The following is a 23,241-nucleotide window of genomic DNA, read 5'->3' as shown; positions in this document are numbered from 1 at the left end:
GGTTAGCGAAACGTTGAGCCTTCTCCTGGGACAATGTCAAAATGTCCACCACATGAGTCCAAATCTGCTGCAACCTATCCACCACAGTATCTACACCAGGACAGTCCGAAGACTCAACCTGCCCTGAAGAGAAACGAGGATGGAAACCAGAATTGCAGAAAAACGGCGAAACCAAGGTAGCCAAGCTGGCCCGATTATTAAGGGCGAACTCAGCCAAAGGCAAAAAGGACACCCAATCATCCTGATCAGCAGAAACAAAGCATCTCAGATATGTTTCCAAAGTCTGATTAGTTCGTTCGGTTTGGCCATTTGTCTGAGGATGGAAAGCCGAGGAAAAAGACAAATCAATGCCCATCCTAGCACAAAAGGCTCGCCAAAACCTCGAAACAAACTGGGAACCTCTGTCCGAAACGATGTTCTCCGGAATGCCATGTAAACGAACCACATGCTGGAAAAACAATGGCACCAAATCAGAGGAGGAAGGCAATTTAGACAAGGGTACCAAATGGACCATCTTAGAGAAGCGATCACAAACCACCCAAATGACCGACATCTTTTGAGAGACAGGGAGGTCCGAAATAAAATCCATAGAGATATGCGTCCAGGGCCTCTTCGGGACCGGCAAGGGCAAAAGCAACCCACTGGCACGAGAACAGCAGGGCTTAGCCCGAGCACAAGTCCCACAAGACTGCACAAAAGAACGCACATCCCGCGACAAAGACGGCCACCAGAAGGATCTAGCCACCAAATCTCTGGTACCAAAGATTCCCGGATGACCAGCCAACACTGAACAATGAACCTCAGAGATAACTCTACTAGTCCATTTATCAGGGACAAACAGTTTCTCTGCTGGGCAACGGTCAGGTCTATCAGCCTGAAATTTTTGCAGCACCCGCCGCAAATCAGGGAAGATAGCAGACAAAATTACCCCCTCTTTGAGAATATCCGCCGGCTCAGGAACACCCAGAGAGTCGGGCACAAAACTCCTTGATAGGGCATCAGCCTTCACATTCTTAGAGCCTGGAAGGTACGAAACCACAAAATCAAAACGGGAGAAAAATAGCGACCAACGAGCCTGTCTAGGATTCAACCGTTTGGCAGACTCGAGATAAGTCAAATTCTTGTGATCCGTCAAGACCACCACGCGATGCTTGGCTCCTTCAAGCCAATGACGCCACTCCTCGAATGCCCACTTCATGGCCAACAACTCTTGATTGCCAACATCATAATTGCGCTCAGCAGGTGAAAACTTTCTAGAAAAGAAGGCACATGGTTTCATCACCGAGCCATCAGAACTTCTTTGCGACAAAACAGCCCCTGCTCCAATCTCAGAAGCATCAACCTTGACCTGAAACGGATGCGAAACATCTGGCTGGCACAACACAGGGGCAGAAGAAAAACGATGCTTCAACTCCTGAAAAGCTTCCACAGCCGCAGAAGACCAATTGACCACATCAGCACCCTTCTTGGTCAAATCAGTCAACGGTTTAGCAACACTAGAAAAATTACTGATGAAGCGACGATAAAAATTAGCAAAGCCCAGGAACTTTTGCAGACTCTTCACAGATGTCGGCTGAGTCCAATCATAAATGGCCTGGACTTTAACAGGGTCCATCTCGATAGTAGAAGGGGAAAAAATGAAACCCAAAAATGAAACCTTCTGAACTCCAAAGAGACACTTTGACCCCTTCACAAACAAAGAATTCGCACGAAGGACCTGGAACACCATTCTGACCTGCTTCACATGAGACTCCCAATCATCCGAGAAGACCAAAATATCATCCAAATATACAATCAGGAATTTATCCAGGTACTCTCGGAAGATGTCATGCATAAAGGACTGAAACATTGATGGAGCATTGGAAAGCCAGAATGGCATAACCAGGTACTCAAAATGGCCCTCGGGCGTATTAAATGCCGTTTTCCATTCATCGCCCTGTTTAATACGCACAAGATTATACGCACCACGAAGATCTATCTTGGTGAACCAACTAGCACCCTTAATCCGAGCAAATAAATCAGACAGCAGCGGCAAAGGGTACTGAAATTTAACTGTGATCTTATTAAGAAGGCGGTAATCAATACAAGGTCTCAAAGAACCATCCAGCCACAAAAAAGAACCCTGCTCCCAATGGTGACGACGACGGGCGAATATGACCCTTCTCCAAGGATTCCTTTACATAACTCCGCATAGCGGCGTGCTCTGGCACAGGTAAATTGAACAGTCGGCCCTTAGGAAACTTACTACCAGGAATAAAATTGATAGCACAATCGCAATCCCTAAGGGGAGGTAGGGCACTGGATTTGGGCTCATCAAATACATCCCGGTAATCCGACAAAAACTCCGGGACTTCAAAAGGGGTGGATGATGAAATAGACAAAAATGGAACATCACCATGTACTCCCTGACAACCCCAGCTGGACACAGACATAGATTTCCAATCCAATACTGGATTATGGACCTGTAGCCATGGAAACCCCAAAACGACCACATCATGCAGATTATGCAACACCAAAAAGCGAATATCCTCCTGATGTGCAGGAGCCATGCACATGGTCAATTGGGTCCAGTACTGAGGCTTATTCTTGGCCAAAGGCGTAGCATCAATTCCTCTCAATGGAATAGGATACTGCAAGGGCTCCAAGAAAAAACCACAGCGCCTAGCAAACTCCAAGGCCATCAAATTCAGGGCAGCGCCTGAATCCACAAATGCCATAACAGAATAGGATGACAAAGAGCAGATCAGAGTAACGGACAAAAGAAATTTCAACTGTACTGTACCAATGGTGGCAGACCGAGCGAAACGCTTAGTGCGCTTAGGACAATCGGAGATAGCATGAGTGGAATCACCACAGTAAAAACACAGCCCATTCCGACGTCTGTGTTCTTGCCGTTCAGCTCTGGTCAAAGTCCTATCACATTGCATAGGCTCTGGTCTATGCTCAGATAATACCGCCAAATGGTGCACAGCTTTACGCTCACGTAAGCGTCGATCGATCTGAATGGCCAAAGACATAGACTCATTCAGACCAGCAGGCATGGGAAATCCCACCATGACATCCTTAAGGGCTTCAGAGAGACCCTTTCTGAAAATTGCTGCCAGGGCACATTCATTCCACTGAGTGAGTACAGACCACTTCCTAATCTTCTGACAATATATTTCTACCTCATCCTGACCCTGACACAGAGCCAGCAAGATTTTCTCTGCCTGATCCACTGAATTAGGTTCATCATAAAGCAATCCGAGCGCCAGAAAAAACGCATCAACATCACGCAATGCCGGATCTCCTGGCGCAAGGGAAAATGCCCAGTCTTGAGGGTCGCCACGTAACAAAGAAATAATGATTTTCACTTGTTGAACAGGGTCACCTGAGGAGCGAGGTTTCAAAGCAAGAAACAATTTACAATTATTTTTGAAATTCAGAAACTTAGATCTATCCCCAAAAAACAAATCAGTAATTGGAATCCTAGGCTCTAACATTGAATTCTGAACCACAAAATCTTGAATGTTTTGTACCCTTGCAGTGAGATTATCCATACAAGAGGACAGACCTTGAATGTCCATATCTACGCCTGTATCCTGAACCACCCAGAGGTAAAGGGGAAAAGAGAGACAAAACACACTGCAAAGAAAAAAAAATGGTCTCAGAACTTCTCTTATCCCTCTATTGAGATGCATTAGTACTTTGGGCCACCTGTACTGTTATGACCTGGTGGTCAGGACAATAATGGAGGTGGTTAAGAGCACACGGAATGACCTGATAGTTACTGATAATATAGGACGAGCTCTGGGACGTGGGAACTCTGCTGACCGCAATCCCTAATCCTATCACACACACTAGAAATAGCCGTGGATTGCTCCTAACGCTCCTTATGCAACTCAGCACAGCCTAAGGAACTAGCTAGCCCTGAAGATAGAAAAATAAAGCCTACCTTGCGTCAGAGAAATTCCCCAAAGGAAAAGGCAGCCTCCCACATATAATGACTGTGAGTAAAGATGAAAATATAAACACAGAGATGAAATAGATTTAGCAAAGTGAGGCCCGACTTACTGAACAGACTGAGGATAGGAAAGGTAGCTTTGCGGTCAGCACAAAAACCTACAAAAAGACCACACAGAGGGCGCAAAAAGACCCTCCGCACCGACTCACGGTGCGGAGGCGCTCCCTCTGCGTCCCAAAGCTTCCAGCAAGCAAGACAACAATCAAAATAGCAAGCTGGACAGAAAAATAGCAAACCAGAGAAAAGGAAGCAGGCACTTAGCTTCTGCTGGGAAGACAGGTCACAAGAACGATTCAGGAGTGAACTAGACCAATACTGGAACATTGACAGGTGGCATGGAGCAAAGATCTAGGTGGAGTTAAATAGAGCAGCCAGCTAACGAATTAACCTCGTCACCTGTGGAAGGAACCTCAGAAGCCGCAGCCCCACTCACAACCACCAGAGGAAGCCCATGGACAGAACCAGCCGAAGTACCATTCATGACCACAGGAGGGAGCTTGACAACAGAATTCACAACAGGGAAGGGTACAGACAGAGGGCGGTTTCATGAGAGAAGCCAAGGTATGTGGCCCCAGCACCTTCACCTTCAGAAGTAACCCATGAAACAGGGCAAGCTAGGGTACCCATTAGCGGTGAGTACAGGGAAGGAGCCCCTGGTCCCGGGTCACCTGACAACAGAGTTGTGACAATGTGGCAGAGAGTTTCATAATCTCATTCTTCTTACAGTAAAGAATCACCATCTGTGATGATGATTAAACCATCTTTCAAGAAAAAACACAAAAAACCTTGTATACTAATAGATGATAGATAAAACTACATTTTTATTAAACATTTTTAGAAATATGGAACACACAATCACCATACAGACAACCGTGCTTGACTAAAACTATCCCTCACACTAATAATGCTCTAAATTTTCCCTGCCTATGCAGCGGAGGTTGGCACCGTAGAATTGATTCGAGATAGGCGCCCCCGCTCGACGGCGGCTGACCCTCCTACTCCTGTACAGCCACTATAAAAATTGTGATACAATTATAATCCAATCTAGCATGACAGGAAAAAATGAAAAGGACAGTGATTGCCTTGCAACTAAATCATCAATGGCAATCAAAGGACAGTGTGAGGCAGAGTGAACGACAAAGTGCTTTAAAGTGCAATAAAAAAAGTGCCTAATACACACAGAGTACCTCTCTATAACTGTTCCCTGCTCTTTATAACAGCCTACCTAACTGTGGGGGTTGGCACCCTACTATACAGCGGAAATGGCGCCCCCACTCCTCGGCGGCTCACCCTACCGGTGACACTGTAGACAAACTAGTAGCTCTTAGATATATAGCCTAGTGGGTATAAACCAATTTACAACCACAGTCATTGATTATAGGTAGGCTGAATTTGCTTTAACCAGAGGTTAGTGCAGTATAAATAACCATCTGCACAACCATACTATAATAAAGAAAAATGCCAGTTATAGCAATGGGGTACTCATCGTTATGATGTTTTTGAGGACAAATGCCTCATGCCTCAATGCGTTTCACTGATCTGGATCTGGATCATCAGGAGGCTTGGATAGGCAGATGCTGTATGGTGACCACCCACGTCACTACTACTTATAGATTACACCAATTGGCCCTACACCAATCGGGGGAAAGCTCCTTATCCAATAGAGGTAGAAAAGGAGCCTCCACAACCAGGGTCCCATATACATATATAGTGTTATATTGCAATGCAGTCACTTAAACCTTCACGGTTTATAATCATAAACTCACCCTGACATTGGCACCTGGTGGATGTTTTGTCACCAATAAGCAGGCCTCCACAGGTATCGCTATACTGGAAATGAATCCGGAGTCCATAGTGCATGGTTTGCCGGTCTGTCTATAAACGGCATTGCGCAAGTCCGGAAATACCTAGGGAGCCATTTTCTTAGAGCTCAGTTTGCCCAGGCCATTGCGCATGTCCGCCTGTGTTCCCGCGGCCATGTTGTCGGGGATTGCGTAGTGCGCATGCACATAAATGATTTAGATGCCATCTTACCGAAGGGCAATCTAAATATATGCCGGCAGCCATTTTGCCTGGGGTGAGATCAAAACAACCGTATAATAGAGCGTTAATGTACACACTCCCCTTTATTTTGCAGCTAGCTGTGCTATACTGGGCGAGATTAGCCATACCAGCCTTTATCCGATCCACCACTTAGCACCTAAACGCACCTGTTATGTATGAATAAACATTACTGAGAATGAAAGGGGTAGGGGGAAAGAAGGGGGGTGATTTATATTATTTCTACGCATACTGATCAACTAATCACCATAAGACGCAGATAAATCCCATAAAAAAATCACTTTTATTAATAACAGACTAAAATAAGTATATATAAATAGGTACAAAGGACAACGGTAGGGATGGTGAAAACACTAATAAACAGTACACTGTACAGCAAAGAGCCTAAGGTACCACCCATAGCCAACACACACCATATTAGAGTACACTTGGATAACAGCCCATATACAGTAGATAAATAAGTATGCTTCAATAAATAGTAATAATAAAGGACCGATATCCAGCACTTAGATTATAGTAAGCAGCATGGCATACCTGGTATGTGCAGCAGATGGGGGACCCAGAGCCCACCCCTTACTATTTATTGAAGCACACTTATTTATCTATATGGGCTGTTATCCTAAGAATGAGCGCATTAAGGACCTTCGATGACGTCGCAGCTTGTGATTGATCGCGTGAGCGGTCACATGACCTCTCAGCGACCAATCACAAGCCGCGACGTCATCGAAGGCCCTTAATGCGCTCATTCTTCGGAACGAAAGCAAGGCGGTTGCAGCGGTGACGACCAGGGCGCGTCAGAGGGTGAGTATATCAATATTTTTTATTTTTATTCTTTATTTTACACATGAATATGGATCCCAGGGCCTGAAGGAGAGTTTCCTCTCCTTCAGACCCTGGGATCCATTACAGGATACCTTCCGATATTTGTGTCCCATTGACTTGTATTGGTATCGGATATCGGTATCGGCGATATCCGATATTTTTCGGATATCGGCCGATACCATCCGATACCGATACTTTCAAATATCGGACGGTATCGCTCAACACTAGTGTTGAGCGATACCGTCCGATACTTGAAAGTATCGGTATCGGATAGTATCGGCCGATACCCGAAAAATATCGGATATCGCCGATACCGATATCCGATACCAATACAAGTCAATGGGACATCAAGTATCGGAATGTATCCTCATGGATCCCAGGGTCTGAAGGAGAGGAAACTCTCCTTCAGGCCCTGGGATCCATAGTGAGGTGTAAAATAAAGAATTAAAATAAAAAATATTGTTATATTCACCTCTCCGGCGGCCCCTGGACATCAGCGGGAGGATCCGGCGTCCGGCACGGCTTCTTTCTTCAAAATGCGCGCCTTTAGGACCTGTGGAATGACGTCCCGGCTTCTGATTGGTCGCGTGCCGCCCATGTGACCGCCACGCGACCAATCAGAAGCCGCGACGTCATTCCTCAGGTCCTAGAAGGCGCTCATTCTAGGACTTTAGCTGAGGAATGACGTCGCGGCTTCTGATTGGTCGCGTGGCGGTCACATGGGCGGCACGCGACCAATCAGAAGCCGGGACGTCATACCACAGGTCCTAAAGGCGCGCATTTTGAAGAAAGAAGCCGTGCCGGACGCCGGATCCTCCCGCTGATGTCCAGGGGCCGCCGGAGAGGTGAATATAACAATATTTTTTATTTTAATTCTTTATTTTACACTTCCGATACCGATACCCGATATCACAAAAATATCGGATCTCGGTATCGGAATTCCGATACCGCAAGTATCGGCCGATACCCGATACTTGCGGTATCGGAATGCTCAACACTACTCAACACTAGTAGCTATACAACTACAATAATTAGTCATCTTTGATTCTAATTGATAAACCACAATAATTTATGGATCCCATAAATAATGGGATAAAAGGCTGTCACATGACAAGAACAATTATATCTACTATATAAAGCTGAATGTGTGTGTGTGTATGTGTGTGTGTATGTCCGGGATTGGCATCTGCACCGTCGCAGCTACAGCCACAAAATTTTGCACAGTCACACGTCTGGACCCCGAGAGCGTCAAAGGCTATGTTGTGAGGCGAAATTTTAACCCCGCGCGTTCCAATTCACCAAACAATTTTGCCCCTATCTACATAATGGGGAAAAAAGTGAAAGGAAAAGTGTTGGAAGCGTCGCAGCTACAGCAACAAAATTTTGCACAGTCACACGTCTGGACCCTGAGAGCGTCATAGGCTACGTTGTGAGGTGAAATATTAACCCCGCGCGTTCCAATTCACCAAACAATTTTGCCCCTATCTACATAATGGGGAAAAAGTGAAAGGAAAAGTGTTGGAGGCGTCGCAGCTACAGCCACAAAATTTTGCACAGTCACACGTCTGGACGCCGAGAGCGTCATAGGTTATGTTGTGAGGTGAAATTTTAACCCCGCGCGTTCCAATTCACCAAACAATTTTGCCCCTATCTACATAATGGGGAAAAAAGTGAAAGGAAAAGTGTTGGAAGCGTCGCAGCTACAGAAACAAAATTTTGCACAGTCACACGTCTGGACCCTGAGAGCGTCATAGGCTACGTTGTGAGGTGAAATTTTAACCCCGCGTGTTCCAATTCACCAAACAATTTTGCCCCTATCTACATAATGGGGAAAAAGTGAAAGGAAAAGTGTTGGAGGCGACGCAGCTACAGCCACAAAATTTTGCACAGTCACACGTCTGGACCCCGAGAGCGTCATAGGCTATATTGTGAGGCGAAATTTTAACCCCGCGCGTTCCAATTCACCAAACAATTTTGCCCCTATCTACATAATGGGGAAAAAAGTGAAAGGAAAAGTGTTGGAAGCGTCGCAGCTACAGCAACAAAATTTTGCACAGTCACACGTCTGGACCCCGAGAGCGTCACAGGCTATGTTGTGAGGTGAAATTTTAACCCCGCGCTTTCCAATTCACCAAACAATTTTGCCCCTATCTACATAATGGGAAAAAATGAAAGGAAAAGTGTAGGAGGCAAATTGACAGCTGCCAGATGTGAACAAGGGGGACTTAAAGAATGAGAGCGATGGCGCCAAAGAGTATATACCGTACAGTTGCTAAGGTGGGGCCTCGACATGGGATACTCACCACACACGGGGATATGAACACACACAAAATGCGCCACACACTACCACGTGCTTGAACACATATTACCCTCAGCACACATTTCACCACAAATACACCAACCTCGCCACATAAAAGTCAAAACACAAAAGTCGCCACTCAAAACTCGCCACGCGCAGAACTCGCCACATGCAAAAACTAGGCTCTTGCAAAACTCGCCACAAGTGCAAAATTCTCCTCATGAAAAACTCGCCACACGCAAAACTTGCACACGCGGAAAAATTGCCACATGCACAAAAGTTGCAACACATGCAAAAGTTGCCTCACACAAAACTTGCACATACTCAAAAGGCACCACACATAATACTCGCAACGCGCAAAACTCGCCATGCGCAAAACTTGCTGCACACAACTTGCTACACTAACCTGTCACATGCAACTCGACACACAAAAAGTTGCTACACGCATGTTGCTACACAAAACTCATCTCACAAAAGTCGCTACATGCATGTCGCCACACGCAACTCAACACACACAACTTGACAAACGAAACTCGCCCTAAAACACACACAAGTCTGGTATTATCCTTCAAAAATAAAAATCTGATTAATAAGCAGACAAACTACAACAATTGCACCATATAGGAAATACGGCAGCTGTCAGTCACATGACCTGTCTATTATGTGTATGTGTGAGCTAATATATACTGCCAGGGGGAGGGCTTCCTGTTGGCTGGGGATTTATCAGGCTGCCAATTTAGCTTACAAATACTGAGGTAAAAATACTGAGCAAATAACGTGTGAACGAGGTCTAATACAGGAGGAGATGACACACAGGTATATACTATATACAGGGGAGATGACACACAGATATATACTATATACAGGAGAGATGACACACAGGTATATACTATATAGAGGAGGAGATGACATATAGGTACATATATATACAGGAGGAGATGACATACAGGTATATACTATATACAGGAGGAGATGACATACAGGTATATGCTATATATAGAAGATGACATGCAGGTATATACTATATGCAGTAGGAGATGACACTCAGATATACACTATATACAGGGGAGATGACACACAGGTATATACTATATACAGGAGGAGATGACATACAGGTATATGCTATATATAGAAGATGACATGCAGGTATATACTATATGCAGGAGGAGATGACACTCAGATATATACTATATACAGGGGAGATGACACACAGGTATATACTATATACAGGAGGAGATGACATACAGGTATATACTATATATAGAAGGAGATGACATTCAGGTATATACTATATACAGGGGAGATGACACACAGCAGGTATATACTATATACAGGAGATGACATACAGATGTATACTATATATAAGGGAGATAACAAACATGTATATACTGAGGTGATGAGGTGAAAATGAGAGGTGTGAGGTAAAAATGAAAAGGTGTGAGTGCAAAATGAGAGGAGTGAGGAAAAATAGTGGAGTGATCAGAAAATGACAGATGTGAGGTTGAAATGACAAGTGTTAGGGGGGAATGAGAGGAGTGAGGGAGAAAATGAGAGGTGTGAGGGAGAAAATGAGAGATGTGAGGGGGAAAATGAAAGATGTGATTGGGAAAATGAAAGGCGTGATGGGAAAATAAGAGAAGTGAGGTGCTATAACTAACCACAGATATTTACTATGCCCAGGCAACCCCGGGCTCTTCAGCTAGTATGTTATATTATACAGGAACCCCAAAGATAAAAAAAAAAACTGGTTGTTCAAAGGCGAAAATCAGGCTCTAAACACTCTTATACTTGAATTGGGCATGCTAGATTTCTCATATTTCTCATATTGGAATTAGACATCCTAAATTTAAAAATTTACAGAAAACACGCATATGATGTATATTCATTCAAACCCCTTGGGGTAACACAGTTAAAGCGATGAATCCAGGCACATTCTTTCTGCAGCAGCAGCCTGTCAAAATTCCCACCTCGAGGATTCGGATTGAATGTTTCAATAATAATAAATGAGATGTCACTCACATTGCCACCATGTATTTAATTAATGTGTCTGGCGATAGGGGTATCACGTTTATGTCTTATATCCCCAATATGCTATCCCACCCTCCTCCTCATCTCTCTTCTTGCTTTCCCCACGTAGTTTTTTGGGCACCCACATGTGGCTACGTATACTACACTACTGGTTTTACAATTAGAGAAGTCACGCAGATAGTATTCTCTCCCATTGGTTTCACTGATGATCGATCTGCATGGCCGCATATATTTGCAATTGACATAGTCTCCGCACCTGAAAAAACCACAAGTTCTACGATCCAACCAAGTGCCCATCGAGGCTGATCTCTTGAAATGACTGTGTGCTAGTGTGTCTCTAAGTGAGCGACCCTTTCTATAGATGATAAGTGGTCGGGGGCCCACAAGATCAGCTAGATCAGGATCAGCTGTTAAAACATCCCAATGTTTGGAAAGAATTTTCACTATTCTGTTATTTTGACAGTCATACTTTCCAATAATTCTAGTTTTAGTTGGAGTTTGACTTTCCTTATGGTTACGAGATTGTGTTTGTAGCAGAGAATTTCTATCTTGTTGGAGAGCGTGATTAAAAGCCTTCTCAATAATGCCTCTTGGGTACCTTCTCTCGGTGAACCTTTTCTTCATGTCCACCGCTTGTTTAAGGAAGACATCCATGTCAGAGCAGTTCCTCCTTAGCCTCAAGAATTGGCCTTTGGGGATGCCACTTTTTAGAGCCTCCGGATGATGGCTCTCCCATCTAAGTAAACTGTTCGTAATTGTGGGTTTACGAAAAATCTGAGATCTTAATGATCCATTGACATTTCTGTTGATCTGGACATCTAGGAATGATAATGTAGTTTCATTAAGCTCAAAGGTGACTCTCATCCCTATTCCATTAGTATTGAGCTCACCCATGAAGTCTACAAATTCCTGTTGTGTCCCCTGCCATATAGCAAAAATGTCATCAATGAATCTGTACCAAACATTCACATGCTGATGCCACCACTTTGTGTCATCAGTAAAGACAATGGTTTCCTCCCACTAGCCCAGGAACATGTTTGCGTAGGAAGGGGCACAGGGACTGCCCATAGCGGTGCCCCTTTGCTGGTGGAAGTACTTCCTGTCAAAAATGAAAAAGTTTTTCGTAAGGGTAAATTGCAGAAGGTCTAACACAAATTGGCTGTGCTCTTTACATTGCACCGCTCTTGATTTTAGAAAATATTCAACCGCTCTTAACCCCAAGTAGTGTGTTATGTTACTATATAGACCCTCTACATCTATAGAGGCCAAGAAGGAACCCTCAATGACATGAATGCCCTCCAATTTGAGGAGGAGGTCTGAAGTATCTCTAATGTATGAGAGAAGAGTTAGTACAAAGGGACGAAGTATCTCATCACTATAGACGCCACAATTCTGTATTAGTGAGTCAGACCCTGAGACTATTGGGCGACCTTTGATGGGATCTAAACCTTTATGCACCTTGGGTAAGGAGTAAAAGGTAGCAATCAGGGGATGTGTTGGTAGGAGAAAATAAAATTCATTTTTACAAATGAGTTTTCTTGATAATGCTGTCTCGAGGATAGATGTCAACTAACTTTTGTAAACTGCCGATGGATCTCATGACAAAGTCTCATAGGTGTCACGATCTATTAGAATGGTACCACACATTTCAATATATTTAACTTCTGTCATGATCACCAAGTTTTCCCCCTTATCGGAGGGCTTAATGACCAAACCATTCTTTTTCGTAAGTTGAACTAAGGACTCCTGTTCAACCGCAGTTAGATTTGAATTAACCCTTTCATTCTCAGTAACACTAATGTTTATTCATACATAAATTCATACATAACAGTGTAAGTGGTGGATCGGATAAAGGCTGGTATGGCTAATCTCGCCCAGTATAGCACAGATAGCTGCAAAATAAAGGGGAGGGTGTACATTAACGCTCTATTATACGGTTGTTTTGATCTCACCCCAGGGGAGGGCTTCCTGTTGGCTGGGGATTTATCAGGCTGCCAATTTAGCTTACAAATACTGACGTAAAAATACTGAGCAAATAACGTGTGAACGAGGTCTAATACAGGAGGAGATGACACACAGGTATATACCATATACAGGGGAGATGACACACAGATATATACTATATACAGGAGAGATGACACACAGGTATATACTATATAGAGGAGGAGATGACATATAGGTACATATATATACAGGAGGAGATGACATACAGGTATATACTATATACAGGAGGAGATGACATACAGGTATATGCTATATATAGAAGATGACATGCAGGTATATACTATATGCAGGAGGAGATGACACTCAGATATATACTATATACATGGGAGATGACACACAGGTATATACTATATACAGGAGGAGATGACATACAGGTATATGCTATATATAGAAGATGACATGCAGGTATATACTATATGCAGGAGGAGATGACACTCAGATATATACTATATACAGGGGAGATGACACACAGGTATATACAATATACAGGAGGAGATGACATACAGGTATATACTATATATAGAAGGAGATGACATTCAGGTATATACTATATATAGGGGAGATGACACACAGCAGGTATATACTATATACAGGGGAGATGACACACAGCAGGTATATACTATATACAGGAGATGACTTACAGATGTATACTATATATAAGGGAGATGACAAACATGTATATACTGAGGTGATGAGGTGAAAATGAGAGGTGTGAGGTGAAAATGAAAAGGTGTGAGTGCAAAATGAGAGGAGTGAGGAAAAATAGTGGAGTGATCAGAAAATGACAGATGTGAGGTTGAAATGACAAGTGTTAGGGGGGAATGAGAGGAGTGAGGGAGAAAATGAGAGGTGTGAGGGAGAAAATGAGAGATGTGAGGGGGAAAATGAAAGATGTGATTGGGAAAATGAAAGGCGTGATGGGAAAATAAGAGAAGTGAGGTGCTATAACTAACCACAGATATTTACTATGCCCAGGCAACCCCGGGCTCTTCAGCTAGTATGTTATATTATACAGGAACCCCAAAGATAAAAAAAAAAACTGGTTGTTCAAAGGCGAAAATCAGGCTCTAAACACTCTTATACTTGAATTGGGCATGCTAGATTTCTCATATTTATCATATTGGAATTAGACATCCTAAATTTAAAAATTTACAGAAAACACGCATATGATGTATATTCATTCAAACCCCTTGGGGTAACACAGTTAAAGCGATGAATCCAGGCACATTCTTTCTGCAGCAGCAGCCTGTCAAAATTCCCACCTCGAGGATTCGGATTGAATGTTTCAATAATAATAAATGAGATGTCACTCACATTGCCACCATGTATTTAATTAATGTGTCTGGCGATAGGGGTATCACGTTTATGTCTTATATCCCCAATATGCTATCCCACCCTCCTCCTCATCTCTCTTCTTGCTTTCCCCACGTAGTTTTTTGGGCACCCACATGTGGCTACGTATACTACACTACTGGTTTTACAATTAGAGAAGTCACGCAGATAGTATTCTCTCCCATTGGTTTCACTGATGATCGATCTGCATGGCCGCATATATTTGCAATTGACATAGTCTCCGCACCTGAAAAAACCACAAGTTCTACGATCCAACCAAGTGCCCATCGAGGCTGATCTCTTGAAATGACTGTGTGCTAGTGTGTCTCTAAGTGAGCGACCCTTTCTATAGATGATAAGTGGTCGGGGGCCCACAAGATCAGCTAGATCAGGATCAGCTGTTAAAACATCCCAATGTTTGGAAAGAATTTTCACTATTCTGTTATTTTGACAGTCATACTTTCCAATAATTCTAGTTTTAGTTGGAGTTTGACTTTCCTTATGGTTACGAGATTGTGTTTGTAGCAGAGAATTTCTATCTTGTTGGAGAGCGTGATTAAAAGCCTTCTCAATAATGCCTCTTGGGTACCTTCTCTCGGTGAACCTTTTCTTCATGTCCACCGCTTGTTTAAGGAAGACATCCATGTCAGAGCAGTTCCTCCTTAGCCTCAAGAATTGGCCTTTGGGGATGCCACTTTTTAGAGCCTCCGGATGATGGCTCTCCCATCTAAGTAAACTGTTCGTAATTGTGGGTTTACGAAAAATCTGAGATCTTAATGATCCATTGACATTTCTGTTGATCTGGACATCTAGGAATGATAATGTAGTTTCATTAAGCTCAAAGGTGACTCTCATCCCTATTCCATTAGTATTGAGCTCACCCATGAAGTCTACAAATTCCTGTTGTGTCCCCTGCCATATAGCAAAAATGTCATCAATGAATCTGTACCAAACATTCACATGCTGATGCCACCACTTTGTGTCATCAGTAAAGACAATGGTTTCCTCCCACTAGCCCAGGAACATGTTTGCGTAGGAAGGGGCACAGGGACTGCCCATAGCGGTGCCCCTTTGCTGGTGGAAGTACTTCCTGTCAAAAATGAAAAAGTTTTTCGTAAGGGTAAATTGCAGAAGGTCTAACACAAATTGGCTGTGCTCTTTACATTGCACCGCTCTTGATTTTAGAAAATATTCAACCGCTCTTAACCCCAAGTAGTGTGTTATGTTACTATATAGACCCTCTACATCTATAGAGGCCAAGAAGGAACCCTCAATGACATGAATGCCCTCCAATTTGAGGAGGAGGTCTGAAGTATCTCTAATGTATGAGAGAAGAGTTAGTACAAAGGGACGAAGTATCTCATCACTATAGACGCCACAATTCTGTATTAGTGAGTCAGACCCTGAGACTATTGGGCGACCTTTGATGGGATCTAAACCTTTATGCACCTTGGGTAAGGAGTAAAAGGTAGCAATCAGGGGATGTGTTGGTAGGAGAAAATAAAATTCATTTTTACAAATGAGTTTTCTTGATAATGCTGTCTCGAGGATAGATGTCAACTAACTTTTGTAAACTGCCGATGGATCTCATGACAAAGTCTCATAGGTGTCACGATCTATTAGAATGGTACCACACATTTCAATATATTTAACTTCTGTCATGATCACCAAGTTTTCCCCCTTATCAGAGGGCTTAATGACCAAACCATTCTTTTTCGTAAGTTGAACTAAGGACTCCTGTTCAACCGCAGTTAGATTTGAATTAACCCTTTCATTCTCAGTAACACTAATGTTTATTCATACATAAATTCATACATAACAGTGTAAGTGGTGGATCGGATAAAGGCTGGTATGGCTAATCTCGCCCAGTATAGCACAGATAGCTGCAAAATAAAGGGGAGGGTGTACATTAACGCTCTATTATACGGTTGTTTTGATCTCACCCCAGGGGAGGGCTTCCTGTTGGCTGGGGATTTATCAGGCTGCCAATTTAGCTTACAAATACTGATGTAAAAATACTGAGCAAATAACGTGTGAACGAGGTCTAATACAGGAGGAGATGACACACAGGTATATACCATATACAGGGGAGATGACACACAGATATATACTATATACAGGAGAGATGACACACAGGTATATACTATATAGAGGAGGAGATGACATATAGGTACATATATATACAGGAGGAGATGACATACAGGTATATACTATATACAGGAGGAGATGACATACAGGTATATGCTATATATAGAAGATGACATGCAGGTATATACTATATGCAGGAGGAGATGACACTCAGATATATACTATATACATGGGAGATGACACACAGGTATATACTATATACAGGAGGAGATGACATACAGGTATATGCTATATATAGAAGATGACATGCAGGTATATACTATATGCAGGAGGAGATGACACTCAGATATATACTATATACAGGGGAGATGACACACAGGTATATACAATATACAGGAGGAGATGACATACAGGTATATACTATATATAGAAGGAGATGACATTCAGGTATATACTATATATAGGGGAGATGACACACAGCAGGTATATACTATATACAGGGGAGATGACACACAGCAGGTATATACTATATACAGGAGATGACTTACAGATGTATACTATATATAAGGGAGATGACAAACATGTATATACTGAGGTGATGAGGTGAAAATGAGAGGTGTGAGGTGAAAATGAAAAGGTGTGAGTGCAAAATGAGAGGAGTGAGGAAAAATAGTGGAGTGATCAGAAAATGACAGATGTGAGGTTGAAATGACAAGTGTTAGGGGGGAATGAGAGGAGTGAGGGAGAAAATGAGAGGTGTGAGGGAGAAAATGAGAGATGTGAGGGGGAAAATGAAAGATGTGATTGGGAAAATGAAAGGCGTGATGGGAAAATAAGAGAAGTGAGGTGCTATAACTAACCACAGATATTTACTATGCCCAGGCAACGCCGGGCTCTTCAGCTAGTATGTTATATTATACAGGAACCCCAAAGATAAAAAAAAAAACTGGTTGTTCAAAGGCGAAAATCAGGCTCTAAACACTCTTATACTTGAATTGGGCATGCTAGATTTCTCATATTTATCATATTGGAATTAGACATCCTAAATTTAAAAATTTACAGAAAACACGCTTATGATGTATATTCATTCAAACCCCTTGGGGTAACACAGTTAAAGCGATGAATCCAGGCACATTCTTTCTGCAGCAGCAGCCTGTCAAAATTCCCACCTCGGGGATTCGGATTGAATGTTTCAATAATAATAAATGAGATGTCACTCACATTGCCACCATGTATTTAATTAATGTGTCTGGCGATAGGGGTATCACGTTTATGTCTTATATCCCCAATATGCTATCCCACCCTCCTCCTCATCTCTCTTCTTGCTTTCCCCACGTAGTTTTTTGGGCACCCACATGTGGCTACGTATACTACACTACTGGTTTTACAATTAGAGAAGTCACGCAGATAGTATTCTCTCCCATTGGTTTCACTGATGATCGATCTGCATGGCCGCATATATTTGCAATTGACACAGTCTCCGCACCTGAAAAAACCACAAGTTCTACGATCCAACCAAGTGCCCATCGAGGCTGATCTCTTGAAATGACTGTGTGCTAGTGTGTCTCTAAGTGAGCGACCCTTTCTATAGATGATAAGTGGTCGGGGGCCCACAAGATCAGCTAGATCAGGATCAGCTGTTAAAACATCCCAATGTTTGGAAAGAATTTTCACTATTCTGTTATTTTGACAGTCATACTTTCCAATAATTCTAGTTTTAGTTGGAGTTTGACTTTCCTTATGGTTACGAGATTGTGTTTGTAGCAGAGAATTTCTATCTTGTTGGAGAGCGTGATTAAAAGCCTTCTCAATAATGCCTCTTGGGTACCCTCTCTCGGTGAACATTTTCTTCATGTCCACCGCTTGTTTAAGGAAGACATCCATGTCAGAGCAGTTCCTCCTTAGCCTCAAGAATTGGCCTTTGGGGATGCCACTTTTTAGAGCCTCCGGATGATGGCTCTCCCATCTAAGTAAACTGTTCGTAATTGTGGGTTTACGAAAAATCTGAGATCTTAATGATCCATTGACATTTCTGTTGATCTGGACATCTAGGAATGATAATGTAGTTTCATTAAGCTCAAAGGTGACTCTCATCCCTATTCCATTAGTATTGAGCTCACCCATGAAGTCTACAAATTCCTGTTGTGTCCCCTGCCATATAGCAAAAATGTCATCAATGAATCTGTACCAAACATTCACATGCTGATGCCACCACTTTGTGTCATCAGTAAAGACAATGGTTTCCTCCCACTAGCCCAGGAACATGTTTGCGTAGGAAGGGGCACAGGGACTGCCCATAGCGGTGCCCCTTTGCTGGTGGAAGTACTTCCTGTCAAAAATGAAAAAGTTTTTCGTAAGGGTAAATTGCAGAAGGTCTAACACAAATTGGCTGTGCTCTTTACATTGCACCGCTCTTGATTTTAGAAAATATTCAACCGCTCTTAACCCCAAGTAGTGTGTTATGTTACTATATAGACCCTCTACATCTATAGAGGCCAAGAAGGAACCCTCAATGACATGAATGCCCTCCAATTTGAGGAGGAGGTCTGAAGTATCTCTAATGTATGAGAGAAGAGTTAGTACAAAGGGACGAAGTATCTCATCACTATAGACGCCACAATTCTGTATTAGTGAGTCAGACCCTGAGACTATTGGGCGACCTTTGATGGGATCTAAACCTTTATGCACCTTGGGTAAGGAGTAAAAGGTAGCAATCAGGGGATGTGTTGGTAGGAGAAAATAAAATTCATTTTTACAAATGAGTTTTCTTGATAATGCTGTCTCGAGGATAGATGTCAACTAACTTTTGTAAACTGCCGATGGATCTCATGACAAAGTCTCATAGGTGTCACGATCTATTAGAATAGTACCACACATTTCAATATATTTAACTTCTGTCATGATCACCAAGTTTTCCCCCTTATCGGAGGGCTTAATGACCAAACCATTCTTTTTCGTAAGTTGAACTAAGGACTCCTGTTCAACCGCAGTTAGATTTGAATTAACCCTTTCATTCTCAGTAACACTAATGTTTATTCATACATAAATTCATACATAACAGTGTAAGTGGTGGATCGGATAAAGGCTGGTATGGCTAATCTCGCCCAGTATAGCACAGATAGCTGCAAAATAAAGGGGAGGGTGTACATTAACGCTCTATTATACGGTTGTTTTGATCTCACCCCAGGCAAAATGGCTGCCGGCATATATTTAGATTGCCCTTCGGTAAGATGGCGGCTAAATCATTTCCGGGCATGCGCACTACGCAATCCCCAACAATATGGCCGCGGGAACACAGGCGGACATGCACAATGGCCTGGGCAAACTGAGCTCTAAGAAAATGGCTCCCTAGGTATTTCTGGACTTGCGCAATGCCGTTTATACACAGACCGACACACCATGCGCTATTTACGCCGGATTCATTTCCAGTATAGCGGTACCTGTGGAGGCCTGCTTATTGGTGACAAAACATCCACCAGGTGCCAATGTCAGGGTGAGTTTATGATTATAAACGGTGGGGGTTTAAGTGACTGCATTGCAATATAACACTATGTATATATATGGGACCCTGATTGTGGCGGCACCTTTTCTACCTCTATTGGATAAGGAGCTTTCCCCCGATTGGTGTAGGGCCTGTTGTGAATTCTGTGGCAGAGCTCCCTTCTGTGGTCACAAGTGGTACTTCGGCTGATTCTCTCTGTGAGCTTCCGTTTGTGGAGGAAACTGGTACTGCTGCTTCTGAGTTTCCTCCCTCAGGTGATCTGGTGAGGTCGTTAGGTGCTTCTCTACTTAACCCCACCTAATGCTTTTATTCATGCTTCCTGTCAATGTTCCAGTGTTGGACTTGTGTTTCTCTGGATCATTCCTGTGGCCTGCTGCTCTGCATAGCTAAGTGCTTCTTTGCTATTTTTTGCTATTTTTTCTGTCCAGCTTGGTCTATTTGTTTTGCTGGAAGCTCTGGGACGCAAAGGGTGTACCTCCGTGCCGTTAGTTCGGTACGGAGGATCTTTTTGCCCCTTTGCGTGGTTTTCTTTAGGGTTTTGTGTAGACCGCAAAGTTATCTTTCCTATCCTCGTTCTGTCTAGAATATCGGGCCTCACTTTGCTGAATCTATTTCATCCCTACGTTTGTCTTTTCATCTTACTCACAGTCATTATATGTGGGGGGCTGCCTTTTCCTTTGGGGTATTTCTCTGAGGCAAGGTAGGCTTATTTTTTCTATCTTCAGGCTAGTTAGTTTCTCAGGCTGTGCGAGTTGCATAGGTAGCGTTAGGCGCAATCCACGGCTGCCTCTAGTTGTGTTTGGAGAGGATCAGGGATTGCGGTCTGCAGAGTTCCCACGTCTCAGAGCTCGTTCTATTATTTTGGGTTATTGTCAGATCACTGTATGTGCTCTGACCTCCATGTCCATTGTGATACTGAATTGCCCTTCATAACAAGGGCCCATTGGTGTAATCTATAAGTAGTAGTGACGTGGGTGGTCACCATACAGCATCTGTCTATCCAAGCCTCCTGATGATCCAGATCGGTGAAACGCACTGAGGCATGAGGTATTTGTCCTCAAAAATGTCATAACGATGAGTACTCCATTGCTATAACTGGCATTTTTCTATATTATAGTATGGTTGCGCAGTTTATTATTTATACTGCACTAATCTCTGGTTAAGGCAAATTCAGCCTACCTATAATCAATGACTGTGGTTGTAAATTGGTTTATACCCACTAGGCTATATATCTAAGAGCTACTAGTTTGTCTACAGGGTCACCGGTAGGGTGAGCCGCCGAGGAGTGGGGGCGCCATTTCCGCTGTATAGTAGGTTGCCAACCCACTCAGTTAGGTAGGCTGTTATAAAGAGCAGGGAACAGTTATAGAGAGGTACTCTGTGTGTATAATGCACTTTTTTATTACTAAGCAATATATCAATTGCAACTCTACCAACATAGTGTACAAAATTAATTGCAGAGATTGCAATTTGTCCTATGTGGGATGTACAAAGAGAAAACTCAAGACACGCATCCGGGAACATTTATATGATATAAATAACACACAGGGCGCAAATAGAAACATGTCAGCAGCATCCAGACATTTTGTTACTCATCATGCACGAAGTACTGCTAGTTTTCAGGTCCAGGGAATTGAACAGGTTAATGTGCCTCTTCGCGGCAGAGACTCCAGAAGGTGTCTCCTTACGTGAGAGGCATATTGGATATTCCAAACGAAACGAAACTATGCTACATTATTGTTGAATAGGAAGTGAATATTATATTGTATATCGATGTTTGTATAATGATTTTATGTTAGGACCTTATGAAATATTATGTGACCTATTTAGGTATTTTGGTTGGATGAGCTCCCTCATAAAGGACAGCACAACCAGATCAGGATATGGCTTTGAAAAAGATCATCTGTGTTGTGAATTCTGTTTTTGGGCTCCCTCTGGTGGTTACAGATGGTACTGGGTGACTTGTGTTCTCTGCGGTCTCTGGTGTCCACCTGTTCTATCAGGATATGGGAGTTTCCTATTTAACCTGGCTTTCTTGTCATTTCCTCGCCGGCTATCAATGTAATCAGTGTGTCTTGTTACCTCTGCTTCCCGCTTCTGTATTCTTCAGGACAAGCTAAGTTTTTGATTTTCCTGTTCCACGTTTTGCTTAATTTTTGTCTTAGTCCAGCTTGCAGATATGTGATTCCTTTTTGCTGGTTGCTCTAGTGGGCTGATATTACTCCTCATGTTCCATGAGTTGGCACATGAGTTCAAGTAATTTCAGGATGTTTTTTTTGTAGGGTTTTTCGCTGACCGCGCAGTTCACTTTTGTATCCTCTGCTATCTAGCTTTAGCAGGCCTCATTTTGCTGAATCTGTTTTCATAACTATGTATGTGCTTTCCTCTCATTTCACCGTCATTACATGTGGGGGGCTGCTATTTCTGTGGGGTGTTTCTCTGGAGGCAAGAGAGGTCTGTGTTTCTTCTAATAGGGGAAGTTAGTCCTTCGGCTGGCGCGAGACGTCTAGGAATCATCGTAGGCACATTCCCCGGCTACAGCTAGTTGTGTGTTTAGGTTCAGGATCGCGGTCAGCTCAGTTTCCATCACCCTAGAGCTTGTTTGTTTTTTTGTGCTTGTCCTTTTGTGATCCCCTGCCATTGGGATCATGACAGTATAGCCGGCCAAAAAGTGGTAATCGTATTGGCTGAAGTAGGAGGAAAAGTAGTCTGAGGAAGTTTTTTTTTTTTTTTTTTTTTTTCTCCCCTCAGAGTTTGCTGCCTAGCCTTAATTGCAGCCTGGCTGCGTCTTACCTCCTCTTAATCCTTGAATGGCTCTGACCTCAGCTGTTTATCATGGACGTCCAGAGTTTGGCTTCCAGCCTGAATAATCTTGCTGCTAAGGTTCAAAATATACAAGATTTTGTTGTACATGCTCCTATGTCTGAACCTAGAATTCCTATCCTAGAGTTTTTTTCTGGAGATAGATCTAGTTTTCTGAATTTTAGGAACAATTGCAAGTTGTTTCTTTCTTTGAAATCTTGCTCCTCTGGAGACCCTGCTCAGCAAGTCAAGATTGTTATATCTTTCCTGCGGGGTGACCCTCAGAATTGGGCATTTGCA

This window comes from Ranitomeya imitator, chromosome 1, assembly GCF_032444005.1.
Source record: "Ranitomeya imitator isolate aRanImi1 chromosome 1, aRanImi1.pri, whole genome shotgun sequence".
NCBI classification, from domain to species: Eukaryota; Metazoa; Chordata; class Amphibia; order Anura; family Dendrobatidae; genus Ranitomeya; species Ranitomeya imitator.
Note: the sequence above shows the minus strand (reverse complement) of the source record.